Below are 19780 nucleotides of genomic sequence, written 5' to 3' on the forward strand. Positions count from 1 at the left end.
GTTCCCAGTGTCAACATTGAAGTTATTGATAATGGACACTTCAAACATGTGCTGTGCAAAGTGACAGGAATATGTTTAAAGCATCCTTTATCATGTATCAGGATTAACAACATATACCCTTATTAATGTAACATATAGGCCTACCCTTAATATTTAGGGAAATATAGGGAATAGAAAAGTTAGACATTTTTGGTGAAATTGTAAAGCCATGTGAAAGATGTATCTGAGCCTAATGTGCTTGATGTACAAGTCCCTTTAAGACCTATATATAAAGTATTTGGGACAGTATACAAATTTGTCTGAATTCATTAATTTATTAATAATTTTAAAAGGGATTATTTATGGTCAGTATCAGTGGGAAATAAACTTATTAATAATTTTAAAAGGGATTATTTATTTATGGTCAGTATCAGTGGGAAATAAACTGCATTTTGTTAAATGGAACTAAGAATACAGTTATTGGTAGCAGAAAACATTAATTAAACACTCTGATATTTTGAATTAACAAAAAACAAAACACAAATGACAGTTGATGTAAATGCCAGTCATTCCAATTATTTGGAAATATGGGAGCTTTATGCGGTTTATTCCCTTTACTTCTGAATATTTTATTCGCTGTAATGTGTCTCCCTAAGTTTTTGTATGAGTGTTGAGTGTGTTTGAGTCACAGTGGGCCTCAGAGCACAGTAATACACAGCAGAGTCAGACACACACACATCCTGGATTGTCAGAGGAACAGATCTTGATGTGGAGTCTAATGTTGCAGAAAATCTCTCCTTAAAATCATCCTCAGTAGTTCCTTCACCAAATGTATATTTATTTAGAATGAATGTTGGTGATCTGTTTGGGAGCTGTTTGTACCAGAAGAGGTATGGAGTATTACTAGTGGTAGTATAATTACACCTTAAAATAACTTGAACTCCTTCACTTGCAGGCATTTCTCTATAAGACTGTTCAACCCTGTCCTGTCCCGAGGACACTGGAAAAAGAAAAAAAGTAAGTCATTAACATGAATTATTTGCAACGTAAACTTAAACATTTAATAATCTAAATGAAAGTAAACTCTTTCATCAAATGTTTTGCTTACCATCATAATGTGCTATGAAACACAGGGAAATCAAAGCCCATCTAAGCATAGTTGTTCTCTGAGGTAAAATAACTGAAATTCACTCAACAGTGCTTTTAAAAACAGTGTCTCTGTCCCTGTCTCACTGAGATCTACTTTAATACATCATGTCACATGATCTACTCATACACGAAGGGAGCAATTCTGACCTCTTGTGGATAAAGTTTAAAATGACTTAAAATGTGGGGGGGGGTTTTTGAAACCAAGAACAATTTTTCACAAAAGTAGGATTAGCCTAAAATATTTTTTGAACACATGCTTGTTCCCCTCTACTCTTCTAGTTGTGCAAATTGTAAAGCCATTTACTCACTGTATATACCACTGGGCATCATGCACCTGTTTTTCTTTTTTCTTTGCAGAAGATTATTGTAAATTATCTGAAGAAGGTGTGCCTTGACTGTGTAGAAGCAAATGGGTGATTTATGCCATAATGTTTTAAACTAAACTAAACACTTTTCTAATATTCATGCATTTGTAGTTAATGTGGCTGCTTTGAATGGGCAAGAAGATGCTTCTGCCAGAGGGGTCTGTATATAATTCAAGATTTAAGGGTGCCATTTCTCCTGAACTGTGGAACACTAGTAGGTTTTTGTACAGTGTTCTTGTGTTTCCTGTGACTGTGGGCTCCAGAGCACAGTAATACACAGCAGAGTCTGACACTTCAGCAGAGGAGATCTCCAGATCCACATGGTTTTGTTTTTCTTTTCTGATCTTAGTTGTGAATCTTTGATCTACTTCAGATGGCTTCACATCTTTTGCAGTGTCTGAAATAAGCACAAGGAATTCAGGAGCTGATCCGGGATACTGACGGTACCAAAGTAAAGACCATGCAGAAGAATAACTGCAGGATAATTTAACACTTGAACCCTCGGCTACAAACTCCTGTGTTTTGTCTGGTGTAATAGTATCTCCATTACTGGCACCTGCAAAGAAAAGTGAAATAGTCTCAGAGGGTTCAAATATTATCACTATGCTGGTAAAATGTGAGCATTTCAGAAGTTCATTCACTTAAAGTTCACTTTTATATATTAAGGCCACAAACAAGACTATATATAATTATAAAAAATGTCTTGACATACTTCATTGTGATAATTTAAGGACAGGATTGAAGTGATTGTACTTACATACTAAAGCAGAGAACAGAATAACTGAATGGAGGATCATTGTGTGTGTGCTTACAGTCTCAGCTTGAATGATCTTATGACGGTCTCTGTCAGGTTCAGTAAAATATGTTAAGCTCCTCCTTCCTCACCTCCTGGGGAAAGGAGTGCATCTAAAAATCAGTTTATTACTGTCACACTGTTGCTTTATATAATGTCACAAAGACAGCAAATCTTTTATCTAAGATTCACAACTAAGATCAGAAAAGAAAAACAAAACCGTGTGGATCTGAAGATCTCCTCTGCTACAGTATCAGACTCTGCTGTGTATTACTGTGCTCTGATGCCCACAGTCACAGGAAACACAAGAACACTGTACAAAAACCTACTGATTACTCTGTGAACCTAACCTGTCGGGAGCCGGTTTTCTTCAGTAAACCCAGAGTCCCAGTCGGGTCCGTCACTTATTGGCTTCCCCGGAAACATTTCCGTTGTGTTCTGTCCTATTTGCAGCGCGTTTCTGTATTTGGTTGTGTTGTGAACTTTTGCAGCGCGTTTCTGTATTTGGTTGTGTTGTGAGTATTTGGAGCACACATGTGTTGTGAAACTGATGAAGATGTTTTCTTAATTTGCAGGTGTTTTTCTATTTGCATGTGTTTTCTTCAGTTGCAGCGCGTTGAGCTCTCTCGGCCACCGTACAGTCCAGTGTTGACAGGTTTGAAACCTGGCGGCTGTATTTCTTATAAAAGTGAAGCCAAACCATGGCAACACTGTGGGTTGCAGTAGTCGGTGTCTCTAAAGCTGGTGAAATTGTAAAAAAAAAAAAAAGATATCACCTTTCACCAAAGACAAAGAAAATAATATTTCTGAATAAAAACCATACCATTTAATGAACACTTTGTCTAAGCCTTCTGCATGTACCCAAAGCACACCCTCTGCCACATTTTTTTTTTATTATTAATTAGAGAACATATGAACATTGTTGCATAAAAATATGCATCAAAGACAGAAACTTCAAAAACCCTCTGCTACATTATAGAAGTACAACCAGTTACACAAGCACATCCTTTTCAACATACAAAAATATCAGTCCCACCAGTTAACAAGTTAAGAGTTCTGCTTCCCACAGCTAAACAAGATAAAGCTTTCACACATAGGCCTACTGCCCTGCTAAAAAAAAAAAAAAAAAAAAAACAACTATAGAAACCATTACCGAAATTCTATTGGATTTAATGGTTTTCATGAGAATTTTATTGGTTGTAATGGGAATTATAGTGGTCTCTGTGGGTCTCTACTGATATGTGTTGGGTTCTATTGGTGGGGGCATTAAATCCTAATGGAATATGTCCCAAACACACTACAAAAAAGAATTCTGTAGTGGTTTAAATGGTAAAAGCCAATGGTTCCTATTGGTATTTTAATAGAAACCATTAGTATTTCTGTGATGGTTTCCAACTTTTTTTAAGCTGGTCTGATCTTCTGTCCTTGTCTAAAGAAATAATTACACACACACATCATGCTTAATGTTTTATTATCAAGGTGAACACATGAAATTCATCAGTATCTGTAAAATTCACCTACATAAATGAGTTTCACAGCACTAACACTGTTTCAGCTTTGATCGCCTCGGTAAACACGTAAACGGGGCGTTAACATATAAGCCTACTTGCATTCTATGGTTGTCAGCTTTGTTGCATTACATTTACTTCACCAGGAGATGGTGCTGCAATTTCTATATGAATGAAGCTTCGAGTAATGAACCATTTTCGACACAATTGTATCAGAAAGCAATAATGCTTCGAAACGCTTCATTTGGCCATCACTACTTGCAGATGCAGATGATGAAGATTCTCTGAAGATGGACTGAAGACAGGCTGAAGAAGATCGGGATCGACGGTAAGTATGCAGATAGGTGAAGTAGAGAGTCTGAGTGTCATGAATAGATATGTGTTGACAAGACCATACAAAGAGTGAGTGACTGAGTGCTGAATATAAAGGTGAGCTGGTGTTAGGATCCAGGTGACGGTGATTACTACTCAGAGGAGATTGAGTGCAGGTGTGCGCCAAGGAGGATTCTGGGGAGTGTAGTGCAGAGACAGATGACGAAGACAGATGGTGGATGTGACAATAATACATTTATAGTAATAACCAAATACATTCAATGCATGTGTTTTGACAGCATATTGATCACTGTGGATTTTTTGGACAAGAAATGCCTAAATATAATTTATAGGCAGTTGTATTTAAGTTAATGTCAAATTTAAAAATTGGGTAAATCGATTTATGATATGAAGTGGAATATTTTAAAATGATAGACTTAATCCAAAGACAAATCAATATTATTTAATTTAGGACTGTATTTGCATGTTTTTTTAGTGTGTTTGAGTCACAGTGGGCTTCAGAACATAGTAGTACAGAGTCAGACACATACACATCCTGGATTGCCAGTCGAAAGGAAGTTGTGCTGAGATTTGCTTGAAATTGCTCCTTGAACTCTTCATTGTCTTCGAATTTACTTGGGAATTCCATTCAGCAGAAGTCTGATATTTGCTAATATTTGCCATCATCCATAGCAGTGTTGTATGTCAGTCTGCTTATCTGAGTAACTGAAACTGACTCTACTTTCAAGCCACTCGTATCACAATGTGAACTCTCACTCTCTTGTTCCAAACAGATGAAACTGGGACTGTCTTGCATCTCAGTTATTGTCATGTTTGTGTTTAGTTTCATTCATGGACTGTTAGTTTGTTTTTCTTCAGTTACCGGCTCCCTTTGTTCTGATTTCCGGCCACTCATTAGTTACTATGGACACTCATGCCATCAACAAACCTGTTCGTCATTTAGTTAGTTATCATTGTATATTTAAGTTCCTCCTTGTGTTCAGTTGATTATCGGGTATTGCCGTGTCTACATGCTGTTTTGTTGCCTTCTTGCCAGTGAATTACATTAGTTTGTTTGTTTAATAAATATTTTGTTTATTTGAACTATTTTGGGACTCTTTCTCATCATCATCATCAACATTACAGTTATTGATCTTCAGCATTAATAATGCTATTATATTTTTGCAGTGTTTGACTTGTTGCTATCCAATTTGTTCTGTATGTTGTTGTGGACTTTAAGATGACATAGATACAGGTCAGATTATTAAATAAATTCAATGCAAACTTTAACTGTAAAATAAATTTCATATCCACATATTAATTTATACATGGTTGACTATAAATTATCTCTTACTTAGTAGATTGACGGGACTAAAGGAACAAGCTCCTTTTAAACATTTGTTGAAACCACCATTAAGTGTAGTTTTTTATAGTATGTAAAAATGGACACCTTTGTGTAACTGAAATGCAATACTGCGAATCAGGTTTTTGTACAGTGTTCTAGTGTTTCCTGTGACTGTGGGCACCAGAGCACAGTAATACACAGCAGAGTCTGACACTTCAGCAGAGGAGATCTCTAGATCCACACGTTTGATCACTTTTGTAGCTTTTGAAAACAGACGAAGATCAGGCTTAGATGTATTTGAATATTCATTGACAAGAAGTAGGAACTCTGGTTTTGCTCCAAGATACTGGCGATACCACTGGAGAGACTGAACAGTGCCAGTGGTACTGTAGTTACAGGAGAGAGTCACATTTTTACCCTCAACAATATGTTTTTCTGAAGACAAAGGTTGAATTGTATCAGCCAAAGCAGTTTCTGTGGAAAAGAAAAGTCTTTAGTCAAGCAATAAAATTATATAACAGAGCTTTCTGTTATATTGATATATAATATTGAAAACAATTATCCATAATAAACATATTGAATGAATATTTCTTACCCATGCAAAGTTGTATTATTATCCAGGTAAAGAGAAACATGATGTCTTCAGAGAGACAGTGATGGAATAGATTGTATGTGAATAACTGTTTGACTGTCTCACATTCTCAACCGTGTGGATCAGCTCCACCCACTGCTGGAGGATGTTGACATGAAAAAAAGCTCATGTCAGAAACTGCACACTTTAGAGCTCTTAGTTTCTGTAAGGATGTCTATGTAATATATGAGTTACAGTGGGCAGCAGAGCACAGTAAGCACAGCAGTGTCAGATACACTGAGATTCTGAATTGACAGAGAAACGAGTTTGAGGATTTGTAGGGGAGAGCGGGGCACAATCTAAACCCTTTTTGACTTTCTCAGTTTGTGTAAATCCACATGGGGTTCGGAGAATATTTTTTTTTTTTTCACATTCATTTCGCACATGTCTAGTACAATTATGTGGTGTTGGTTCAATTAATACAGTTCATTAATGCTTTTTTTCTTGATATACCCCAAAAGAATGTAAGTGAAATGTGACGACATGCCCCATAGTTGGGGTACATTTCTAACATGGGAGGGTCACATTGTAATGACATTGCATATGACAGCTTAAAATGTTATATGATCTAATCAAAATATATACAGACAAACTAAAACATTTCTGTCAATAAAATACATTTTGAGTTTGACAACAAACACACTGTAAACACAGCTATACAGCATAGTTCAAAACATAATAGAACAAAAATATAGAAATAGAAAATAATTCATAATTTCTGAACTTTGACTCTCAGTCTTTATTCACCTTTTTTTTCATGGTTTGGATAGAATAGAATTACGTATCATATTAGGGGCACAATGTAACGCAGTGTTACAGCACGCCCCACCTGTGCAACTGAGATTTAAACTTTATTTTGCAGCTGCTTGAACCAGTTGAGAGTCTGGTTCAAGCAGACAAGCAAATACATTTTCAGATATGTGTTAAAGATAATACAGAGGATGTAAACCTTACCAGAATCTTGTGTATTGCACTGTCAATAAATATAAAAAAGCAAACAAATCAATTTTCAGATATGTGCTAAAGATAATACAAATTTGTTACATTTAACAAGTTACATGCCGAGAACTTCAGCCTAAAAGCAAATTCCTCACCCAGATTAACATAGATTATAATAAATATTCCAGTGCAGAAATGTTTGCAGACGTTACACACATACAGTGTGAGCTTAAATTAATATTTCCCACCAACATCACAGATTATGCCACACTGTGGCCAACTTCTGAAATTACATTGTTTTTTTCAGATAAAAAAAAAGAGACAAAGTGGAAGGTTTTTTACCTTTTTTAGCTTTTGAACTGTACTGAAAATATGTATTCATTTTATTGAAATAAAATATGGTCACATATGAATGTAGAAAACACATGTGATTTTGCATTTGCTGCGGAGAAGTTTGAATTCTATTTGAGCAAGACAATGCCCGGTTAGTTTGTCAGTGTGAGACATTTAATGGTCAAGAATATCCAAGAATAGAATTATTGATTATGTAAACTAAATGTAAACTAAAAGTTTTGTCAATCTCCTTTGTCATATTAAATTTTAACATGCATGTAGGTTAATTGTATTTTCTTTTGAACAGAGGAAGATTTGTTGTAATCTGTGTATTTTTTCCAAATTATATTATTTTATTAAATAATTTTATACTAATAAAAGCAGAATATTTTATATAGGCCTATATGTTTTAATTTCATATCAATTTCTTAACAGGCCTATTCAACCTCACACAGGTGTTACCACATATTTTATTACATTAGATTGGGGTTTTGATTGTGGTTTTCACTAGATTCGTTCAAAGTGAAAAGAGCTTCAGGTTTTTGTACGACGTGTTTCATGTTTTGTATCACTGGGCTCCAGAGCACAATAATAGAGAGCTGAATCTGACAGACGTAGATCAGTAATAGTGAGTTCAGTGGATGTTCGTGATGTAGTCGACTGAAACCGATCATCAGAGGTGCGTGCAGCACTATTTGATCGTGCACCTTTATACGCTAAATACAAAGGTTCTGCATGTGGATACTGTCTGTACCAGTAAAGCCAAACATTATTGCTGGTTGTACTATATGAGCAGCTCAGCTTGACAGTTTCTCTTTCTTCTGTGAAAAATTTTTTTTCTTTATCTGGCTCAATATTGTCTCCAGACACCAAACCTGTGAACAATAAGCAGAATATAAAATTATTTTTTGATTTGTCATAGCAAGGCTGACCAAAAACATTACAAATAAATGACACAATGCAAATAGTAAAATTTACTAAAATAAGATTGTTGAAACATTGGCATTTTTCAGCACTGTTTCATCATCATTTGCTAAATAATTAATGTACCTGTTCCCATAATTACTATGAGCAGAAAACACCTGTCCATGTTGAATAAGATCAGCTGTTCTTTGTTGAGCCTTTCGATGTTCTGCTGCACTGCTTATGAGACACTGAAGGACGTAAAGACACCCATGAACTTCCTGCTCACTGGCACATACTGTCTGTCTGTCAAGGATATTTACAACAAATATATTTGTTGCATAATTTTTTTGGGGGGGGGTCGAAATTAACAGTAAATGCTTACATCTTTTTCTGTCCTTCTGAGATATACAGACATGGAATATGTGTATTGTAATGTGAGTCTTTTATATTCTAATATTTTATGTTCTTTTTTTTTCTTTTTTTCTTTTTTTTACAATTTACTGCATCAACCATGCAGCTGCTGTTTTTCTCCTTATGCAAATAAAGAAAGAGGCAAAAAAAGAGAAAAATAAAAAAGAATAGACTATGTGCAGTTTCTTACAGTTTTTCTCAGTTACTTTGGACATTTCTCAAATCATTCTTAACATTTGCAAACCAGTAAGTACATTTTGCAAAGCAATTCATTCAAACAGCCCCACATAATGGATTACCTGCAAAAGCCTGTGACTTGCTCAAAATCCTTAGTTTTAAGTAAGTACTTACATCAATGAACATATCAGTGCCATCAGAATGACAAGTCCTTGAGTTAACAAGCAAGGTAGTCAAAATGAATTATGTGTGTGTTACAGTATAGAATGAATGTATATATACTGTATAATGAAATATACAGTAATAAGAACTGTTATAGAAATTATACAGTATTACAGCACAATGTACATTGTTGGATTACACACCTGTTCTGTCCACAAAACATTTGAATTTTTGAGGACACATTGTTCTCCCAACATTCGGCTGCCCTTCGGCCCGCCTCGGCCATTGTAAGGCCATGAATGAGAACATAGTCCACAATAGTTTCTTATTTCTTATTCTTATCTTATTTCATCAGAAACATGCATATGTCCTTGGTCTCTTACCTCTTCCTCTGTTTTGCCTCCCTACCCTTCCACTTACTTATCTTCTTCTTTCTGACTGTTGACCCTGTTTGTTTTCTTGTTGTTCTTCCATTTGTCAGAAATTACAGTATAACACTGTGTTGTGCTTTGTCTACTATATATGCTTGCCAACCGAAGGGTCTTGAGATGCACCTCTGAGCTATTTTAGAGAACTGGTTGAACATTGATTGATCTAACACTTTACATTCCCCTTATTAGTGAAATTCAAGATTCACCTGTGCTATTCATCAATTCAGCACAAATTTACAAAAAAAAAGTCTATTAGAAATGTATAGAAAATATGCTTAATAGATTATGACAACTAGTTCAACCATTTTGCATTTAATGACTTATACAATTAACTATTACCTTGATGTTTTGGGGGGTTAGACTATTTAACAGAGAACCAGAATAATACATTTTGTTCAACATGACAAAGTAATTGCTCATAGGAAACTGCAGACAATTGTACAAAATCATTTGCATGAACATACCAAAGCATTAGCAATTTGTTCAAAAGAATGATAAATGGCTTTTATGACGTGCACAAGTGACTATATGATGTGGAGGTTGAACAAGTTTTGAGTGATCTGAGACTGAGGAAAAACTGTAAGAACATTTAACAACACTGCTGCCCTGTGGCAGAAATGTGCCTGCACAATATGATTATCATTTGACACTTTATATAGCATATTTGTGTCAAAATCTATTAGGCTGGATTACTTGGTGCATGACAAAGTGAAGGAAAGTACTGTGTGTTGTATGGATGTGATATAATTTTCAACTTAAAACTGTATCAGCGATATTCTTGCTCTCTCTCACTGGGTAAAGTGTTTTTGTATAGAGCTGATGTGTTTCCTGTGACTGTGGGCCTCAGAGCACAGTAATACACAGCAGAGTCTGACACTTCAGCAGAGGAGATCTCCAGATCCACATGGGTTTGTTCCCTTTTAGTGAGTTTAACAGACAGTCTTGGATCTACATCAGACTTTTTGGTGATTGTTGTACCATCAAAGATGTGCACAATAAATTCAGGAGCTGATCTGGGATACTGACGGTACCAGTATAGATAATCTGCAGAGGAATAACTACAGGATAATGTAACATTTGATCCCTCCTCAGCAAAAAGCTCTGTTTTCTTCGGTGTGATGTTTCCAGACACAGCAGCTGAAAAAATACAGAAAAGGTACATTTTGAATTAGTTTTGTTTTAATTAAACTCATCATTAACAATAGATAATACATATAACATATACATACATGCCAGACTGTATATGAGAATAACTGAATAAATATCCATTGTGCAGTGCACTGTGTTCACTTTAAGATGATTCAGACTGAATTGTTTCTAGAGTCTGAAGTGATCAGATTGTGTCAGATCTGTGTAGTCCCTCCTCTCTGAGACACATCATAAGTTTTACATTTCACACCTGAGGACAGAACAATGATCCAGTTACAATCTCTAATGTTTTTGTCTGTTTTTTTTATTTTTATGGATTGTACTACAGCGAAAATTGATCTATGATCAATTTGATTATTTGAGAATAAATATAGTATAGCACAATATCATTTCTATCAATTTTAAACATAATTATCCAATGTCACTTCAATTTCCTTAAAAAAAATTTATTTAATAGATTTTGTAATATTAATTTTAATCATAAAGATATATTCATAAAAGACATTTAATATTGTATTGCAAACGTAATAAATAAATAAATGAATAAATAAATATTTCTGATTTCTCAAAATGGCAGCACATGAAGTTTATAATATGAGTAGTCTGGCAAATAAAACACACTAATGCATCTTTATAGATTTTATATTCTCATATAAATGTTCTCCTAGTTTTTTCTTCTCACATGTGTCAGGTTTTTGTACAGTGTTCTTGTGTTTCCTGTGACTGTGGGCTGCAGAGCACAGTAATACACAGCAGAGTCTGATACTGTAGCAGAGGAGATCTCCAGATCCACATGGTTTTGCTTTTCTTTGTTGTGTTTAGCAGTGAATCTGGGATTTACATCAGACTTCTTATCTTCTTTTGTTCCATATACGATGGGCACAAGGAATTCAGGAGCTGATCGTGGGTATTGACGGTACCAGAATAAAGTCAGTGCAGAAGAATAACTGCAGGATAATGTAACACTTGAACCCTCAAAAGCAAACTCTTCAGTTTTGGTTGGTTTAATTTCATTTCCATATGTGGCACCTGCAAAAGGAAATCAGCTTTTAATCCTCAATTAATTTTTTTATTTAGAATGAGTCAAGTGTGATCAGTGATGTTTCAGTTATATGAATACCACACTAATTAAAGCTCCTCACATTGTGGTTGTTTAGAATATTTAGATGCAGTACAAGAAAATGAAATACTTACATGCAAAGACAAAGAGTGGAATAATAGATAGGAGCACCATTGTCTGTGTTCACTGTAACAGACTCTGAAGGGGTTTCACAAGATCACAGGAGTCAGTGCTTAGAGACACACCTCTTCCAGTAAATATAACTCAGACCTTGAATGTCTTGAAAGGGAAAATAATTTGAATGTAATGGGGATAATTGTTTTAAATTTTTAATTTTTTTTTTTAAAGAAACTATTTATTTATAAAATGGCCGCATATATTAGGGACTCATTTCTGTACCGAGTGCAGTAGCCTAATACAGCAGAGTCAGACATATGAAGGTTTTGAAATGTATTTTTTGTGGCATCTGTTGTGATGAATGAATGCAAAACAACAAACTTTCTCATGTGAGTTAATTATACTGATCATGAACAATTGTAGAAAACAAAGGGTTCTAAACCCTTTTGCCAGTGTGTCGTCATTCCTGAGCTGTTCAGTTTGGTGTGATATTCATGGTGGAAAAATGTAAGGTTCACTCAAATACCAGAACTCTTTATCTCAACAGCCTCTAGTGGAAATGTATGAGCACTACGCTCTTATCTGCCTAAGACAGACATAAAAAAGTATTGGGTTAAACATAACAAAGAAATCTAAAATAAAACTAAAATAATTGTATTAACTCATCACTCTTATTACCATTGGCATAAAACCTGAAGTTTGGATGTACTCTGGTAACTGAAAATAGCAGCATCTGTGCTATATTTTATGTTGGGATTGGGAAAGTAAAAAAAAAAAAAAATGGTAGAAAAATGGTAGAAAAATATGAAAATATGCTGAAATGATTTGCTGTTATCATGTATCTTTTGTTATTGTTATAATTATATTAATATAGTGTTATAAATAATGTAAACATTAATTAGAAGGTAATCAGTACTTAATTTGTTTCACATCAGTTAAGTGCAGGACTGATTTCAAGAATCATAAGACACATGATTTATTGTTGAGGATATTTTTGTACAGTGATGATGTGTTTCCTGTCACTGTGGGCGTCAGTGCGCAGTAGTACAGCGCAGAGTCTGATACTTCAGCATTAAAGATCTCCAGGCTCACAAGATTTTTGTCCACTTTTGGTAAAATGCGAGGAGGAAGAGGGTTACTTGTGGCTCCTTGTGGGTAAATCCAAGCCAGGAACTCTGGTTTGGATCTGGAATATTGACGATACCAGTGCAGATTAGTTATGGTTCCTTCATATTTACAGGAGAGAATGGCTTTTTGTCCCACAGATGCAAGTGTCCTGTTTGTCTGTGGTGTTATTGACTGTGCCATTGTGTCACCTGCAAACCGTAAAATATAACTGATAATCAAACTGAATTTGTATCATTTACTTTATAGCATTAAACAAAAGTATATCTAAAAATATTGTTTGTACAAATGTCCAAAAATTCACTTTCACTTACTTTTAATCAAAAATACCAGAAGAAAAGCGCAAATAATCATCATGTTTGCTCTGTGAGAAGTTTAATGATCACTCTGCTTTTACTCAAACCCACACAAGCTCCTCCTGCACAGAAGGAGAACACAGCACTGACATGAACTGCATCTGTGTGATCAATATTTGGTATGAAACAAATCTAGAAATCTCATTTAGTTTATTCACAAAATGCAGTTCATTGTATTGCTATTAAAAAAAAAAAAAATAAAATAAAAAAAAAAACTATAATAATAACCCCAATGCTCGTGGGAAATGGGAAATGTTGCTTTGGCAACTAGCTGAAATTTGTTTTTGTTTTTTAAATATTTTGACATTTAGTATATTTCAAGTAACAAAAATGTGTTTTTATGATTTTAGTTTAAGATATAATAATAAACCTGCTTTGAACAGCTGAATGATGTTATGATATATCGCCCTCTTCTGGTGCTCAATAGGTTTATATATAGCAAGTGCATTATTTTGACAGAAATGTGCACTGAAATGTGATTTCTGCTCATATCATAATACATTTATAGTAATAACCAAATACATTCAATGCATGTGTTTTGACAGCATATTGATCACTGTGGATTTTTTTTGACAAGAAATGCCTAAATATAATTCATAGGCTTAAGTTCCTGTCAAATTTTAAAATTGGGTAAATCGATTTATGATATGAAGTGAAATATTTTAAAATGATAGACTTAATCCAAAGACAAATCAAGAATATTTAATTTAGGACTGTATTTCCAAGTTTTTTTAGTGTGTTTGAGTCACAGTGGGCTTCAGAACATAGTAGTACACAGAGTCAGACACACACATATCCTGGATTGCCAGTCGAAAGGAAGTTGTGCTGAGATTTGCTTGAAATCGCTCCTTGAACTCTTCATTGTCTTCAATTTACTTGGGAATTCCATTCAGCAGAAGTCTGATATTTGCTAATATTTGCCATCATCCATAGCAGTGTTGTATGTCAGTCTGCTTATCTGAGTAACTGAAACTGCCTCTACTTTCAAGCCACTCGTATCACAATGTGAACTCTCACTCTCTTGTTCCAAACAGATGAAACTGGGACTGTCTTGCATCTCAGTTATTGTCATGTTTGTGTTTAGTTTCATTCATGGACTGTTAGTTTGTTTTTCTTCAGTTACCGGCTCCCTTTGTTCTGATTTCCGGCCACTCATTAGTTACTATGGACACTCATGCCATCAACAAACCTGTTCGTCATTTAGTTTGTTATCATTGTATATTTAAGTTCCTCCTTGTATTCAGTTGATTATCGGGTATTGCCGTGTCTACATGCTGTTTTGTTGCCTTCTTGCCAGTGAATTACATTAGTTTGTTTGTTTAATAAATATTTTGTTTATTTGAACTATTTTGGGACTCTTTCTCATCATCATCTGGCCTAAACTTTACAGTTATTGATCGTCTTGCAATTAAATGACATCAGATGACTTCAGCATTATATTGCTATTATATATTTTGCAGTGTTTGACTTGTTGCTATCCAATTGTTCTGTATGTTGTTGTTGGACTTTAAGATGACATAGATACAGGTCAGATTATAAAATCAATTCAATGCAAACTTTAACTGTAAAATAAATGTAATATCCACATATTAATTTACACATGGTTGACTATAAATTATCTCTTACTTAGTAGATTGACGGTACTTAATGAACAAGCTACTTTTAAACATTTGTTGAAACCACCATTAAGTGTAGTTTTTTATAGCATGTAAAAATGGACACCTTTGTGTAACTGAAATGCAATACTGTGAATCAGGTTTTTGTACAGTGTTCTAGTGTTTCCTGTGACTGTGGGCACCAGAGCACAGTAATACACAGCAGAGTCTGACACTTCAGCAGAGGAGATCTCCAGATCCACACGTTTGATCACTTTTGTAGCTTTTGAAAACAGACGAAGATCAGGCTTAGATGTATTTTTATCCAGGTAAAGAGAAACATGATGTCTTCAGAGAGACAGTGATGGAATAGAATGTATTTGAATAACTGTTTGACTGTCTCACATTCTCAACCGTGTGGATCAGCTCCACCCACTGCTGGAGGATGTTGACATGAAAAAAGGCTTGTGATGAGGTTCAGTCCAGTAATAGTGAGGAAGGAAGAAGACAGGGGTCGGCTTGAGCTGGGACACTCGATTTATTCAGTTTCTCAAAGGTAAAACAAAAGGTGCACGCAAAGTGCCTTCACCGTGCATGAGCACAGCCACAAAACACAATAACTCAGAATATTCTTTCGATGACTCTTGATCGGTCTTTCTCAGTCCGCACACGAGGTCCCAGCTCGTCTCTCTCTCCCACTCTCTCTCTCACGCCGGCTTATATCCGGTCTCTCCACGCCAATTACTGAAATCAGACACAGGTGTTCATCATCTGCACTTGACCTACTTACGCTCCGCTCTGCTCCGTCCTCTCTCTCCCGCTACAGACTCCGCAAAACCACGCCCCCCTCGCCACATACCCCCACCGCCCGACTCAGGCCGGGGAGCCATCCGGTCTGCAGCCTCCCCCCCCCTCCTCCTGGAAAGGAAATCGGCTACAGCCATCTGTACACCCGGCCTGTGGATCACCTGAAATTTAAAAGGTTGTAAAGCTAGATACCAACGGGTGATCCGCGCGTTGGTATCTTTCATGCGGTGGAGCCACTGCAGGGGAGCGTGGTCCGAACAGAGGGTGAACTCCCGCCCCAGGAGGTAATAGCGGAGGGTGAGAACGGCCCATCTGATGGCTAAACATTCTTTTTCGATGGTGCTGTACATCGTCTCTCTCTTAGAGAGCTTGCGACTGATGTACAGCACCGGCCGCTCTTCACCCTCCACCTCCTGGGACAGGACTGCGCCCAACCCTCTGTCCGACGCGTCTGTCTGTAGAATAAAGGGGAGAGAAAAGTCAGGAGCATGTAAGAGCGGACCGCCACACAGAGCAGCCTTTATCTGGGTGAAAGCCTGCTGACACTGCTCCGTCCACTGAACCATATCTGGTGCCTCCTTTTTAGTTAAATCAGTCAGCGGGCTAGCGGTGTCCGAAAAATTAGGCACAAACCTTCTGTAATAACCCGCTAGCCCCAGGAACTGTCTAACCTCCTTTTTGGTCTTGGGTCTTGGACAAGTCGCAACTGCTGCCGTCTTGTCAATTTGGGGACGCACTTGTCCATGACCCAAGTGAAAGCCCAGATATTTTACTTCCACCCGCCCAATTGCACACTTCTTCGGATTGGCCGTGAGCCCAGCCCTTCTCAGCGTCTTCAGGACAGCTCGCAAGTGTTGCATATGCCGCTGCCAATCACCACTATAGATGATGATATCATCTAAGTATGCAGCGGCATATGCAGCATGCGGCCGGAGAATTCTGTCCATCAGACGCTGAAAAGTCGCTGGAGCCCCGAACAACCCGAACGGAAGAGTAACAAATTGGTGTAATCCGAACGGCGTTGTGAAAGCTGTTTTTTCTTTGGTCATGGGAGACAAGGGGATCTGCCAATAACCCTTGGTTAAGTCCAGTGTCGAATAAAAACGAGCAGTACCTAGTCGATCAAGCAATTCGTCAACCCTAGGCATTGGATATGCGTCGAATTTCGACACAGCATTCACCTTTCTATAATCCACACAGAACCGTACTGAGCCGTCCGTTTTAGGCACTAAAACTATCGGGCTCGCCCAGTCACTGTTGGATTCTTCTATCACTCCCATTTCTAGCATGGCTTCTAATTCACTTTGAACAACTTTTTTCTTGTGTTCTGGTAACCTATACGGCCGGCTGCGAACAACCACGCCCGGCTCAGTCTCAACATGGTGCTGAATGAGATTTGTTCGACCAGGCAGGGGTGAGAACACATCAGCAAAATCTGCTTGTATGGACTTTATATCAGTGAGCTGTGAGGGTGAGAGGTGGTCTCCTCCAGGGGCCAGAGCGAGAGATTGAGATTTTGAACTCACTTCTGGACCGAGATCCTCCTCCCCACTCACTACCGTCGCCAGCATCACTGACTCGGCCTCAGACCATTTTTTTAGCAGGTTGAGGTGATATATTTGATGTGCTCCGCCCCTATCTGTTCGAGCTACCTCATAGTTGAGATCACCAACTCGCCGTGTGACCTCAAAGGGTCCTTGCCACTTCGCGAGTAATTTTGAACTAGAAGTAGGGAGTAATACAAGCACTTTATCTCCCGGTGTAAATTGACGCAGTCTAGAGCCCCTGTTGTACAACCGACTCTGTTTGTCCTGTGCCTGTAACAAATTCTCCATTGATAGCCGCCCCAAAGTGTGGAGTTTTGTTCTCAGGTCCAGGACATATTGAATTTCGTTCTTGCTATTAGAAGGTCCGTCCTCCCAAGTCTCTCTAAGGACATCCAATACCCCACGGGGCTGACGTCCATAGAGAAGCTCGAAGGGGGAAAACCCCGTGGAGGCTTGCGGGACCTCCCGTACAGCGAACAAGAGGGGCTCTAACCACTTATCCCAATTTTTGGCGTCTTCGTGTACGAACTTACGAATCATGGATTTCAACGTGCGATTAAATCGTTCAACCAACCCGTCCGTTTGAGGGTGATAGACGCTGGTTCGAATCGATTTAATGCCCAATAACTCGTAAAGCTCGCGAATAGTACGTGACATAAACGCCGTGCCCTGATCGGTGAGAATTTCTTTCGGAATTCCCACCCGGGAGATTAGTTGAAACAGTGCACTCGCCACGCTCTTAGCGGAAATAGTACGGAGCGGCACTGCTTCAGGATACCGCGTTGCATAGTCCACCAGAACCAGTGCAAAGCGGTGTCCCCGCGCTGACCGTTCCAATGGCCCGATGAGGTCCATACCAATTCGCTCGAAGGGGACCTGCATTAATGGTAGGGGGCACAATGGTGCTTTTGGGGTGGCCGGTGGGTTTACCAACTGACATTCACGACAAGACGCGCACCATCGTCGTACATTCTCGTGAATGCCCGGCCAAAAGAACCGGGCCATGAGACGGTTTAGTGTAGCCGTTTGACCTAAATGCCCGGCCATTGGATTACAATGAGCCGCCTGGAAAAGCATTTCCCGACGGCTTTTAGGAATCAATAACTGGGTTGTATCTTGTTTTGTTTGGGCGTCTTGGGTCACCCGATACAACTTATCTTTTAAAATTGAAAAATAAGGGTAGGAGAGCGGTTGGTCAGGATGAAGAAGCTGACCGTCGATAGAACGAACCTGATCAAAGGCATTTTTCAGCGTCTCATCCTGGGACTGTTCCAGGGGAAAATCATCATGCTCAGTGAGTATGGTTCGCTCCAGAGCACTCCGTTCCCCAGAAACAGGCTCCAGAGGTTCCGATTCAGCTTCTCCTAACTGTGCAACCGCTATTCTATTCTCTTCTCTTTTCCCCCAAGAAGCATCCGAACATAAATACCCCAATAATTTATTAAACGAGGGCCAATTCGTACCCAAAATTATCGGATGCCGGAGGTGCGGGTTAACTGCCACCTCCACCCTATGCTTTTCTCCCCTAAATTGAATATCCACAGGCAAAATAGGATACTTCACCACTTCCCCGTGCACACACCGAACCTTAACCATGCGGCTATTATCCAATGCCCTAGGTTGAATCAGGCTTTGATGTATGGAGGATTGGTTACATCCTGAATCCACCAAAGCCTGATATGTACCCCCCTTGATACTCACTGGTATTTGGTATAGGCCAGCTTGATCAAGGGCAGCCTGTGGCGCGTCGGGGACCCGGATTAATGTCCCCACCTCCATCACTGGACATCGGTCAATGAAGTGTCCTGGGTCCCCGCAGCGCCAACAGGCCGGCCCAGACTTTACCGCCGCCCTGGCGGCAGGAAGCGGGTCAAGCGATTGGCGTGGAGAGAGCGGTGTCGGACTTTGTGGGGTGAAGAATCCAGTGGTTGAGCTCCCTCCCCTGGGAGGAGCCCTGGGAGCCGCTGTGGGTTCTGTGGAATAGCCTGTCCTCCATCTCGGTGCTGGCTTCGGCGGGAGCCCTCCGCATGACCTGGGGAGAGGAACAGGTTTGGAGAGAGAGTGAGAAGGGGGAGAGAGAGAGAGAGAGAGAGATGCCGATGGAAGGGGTTCGCCGACCCCTGGGCACGCCACCATCTGGTCCTCCGCCAGCCGGATGGCCTGGTTCAGCGACGTCGGGCGGTGGCACTGGACCCACTGTGCAGTCTTCCTAGGCAGCCTGGCCACGAACTGCTCCAGTACCACACGATCGATCACATCCTCGAAGTCGCTTTCGTCGGCCATCAGCCATTTGCGGCAGGAGTCCCGGAGCTGCTGTGCCATCACGAAGGGCCGGCCGGACTCTTCCAGTGTCAGGGTCCTGAACCGCTGTCGATGTTGTTCCGGGGTCCGACCGACCCGCTGGAGGATGGCACGCTTGAGGTCCCGGTAGACCAGGAGATTCTTGACTGGCAGTTGGTGTGCGGCTATCTGCGCTTCCCCAGACAGCAGAGGGATAAGCCGCATTGGCCAGTCTTCCGTGGGCCATCCCCGATCCTCTGCCGATTTCTCAAATAAGTCCAGAAATGCCTCTGGATCATCCTG

The 19780-nt window shown here is 38.9% G+C and overlaps 2 long non-coding RNA genes across 4 annotated transcripts in view; one reads left to right on the forward strand and one right to left on the reverse strand.

The window, feature by feature from the left end:
- Positions 1-19780, forward strand: part of LOC309500425 — a 149413-nt gene that overhangs the window by 116405 nt on the left and 13228 nt on the right. The gene's annotated exons all lie outside the window — the stretch shown is intronic.
- On the reverse strand, positions 5550-6332 carry LOC309500743. The gene is made up of 2 exons (XR_014206680.1): positions 6047-6332; positions 5550-5925 (listed from the first exon to the last, which is right to left on the reverse strand). It is a non-coding gene; the product is annotated as an uncharacterized lncRNA (long non-coding RNA).

This window comes from Leuciscus leuciscus (genome assembly GCF_965113295.1).
Source record: "Leuciscus leuciscus genome assembly, chromosome: 6".
In the NCBI taxonomy this organism is placed as follows: domain Eukaryota; kingdom Metazoa; phylum Chordata; class Actinopteri; order Cypriniformes; family Leuciscidae; genus Leuciscus; species Leuciscus leuciscus.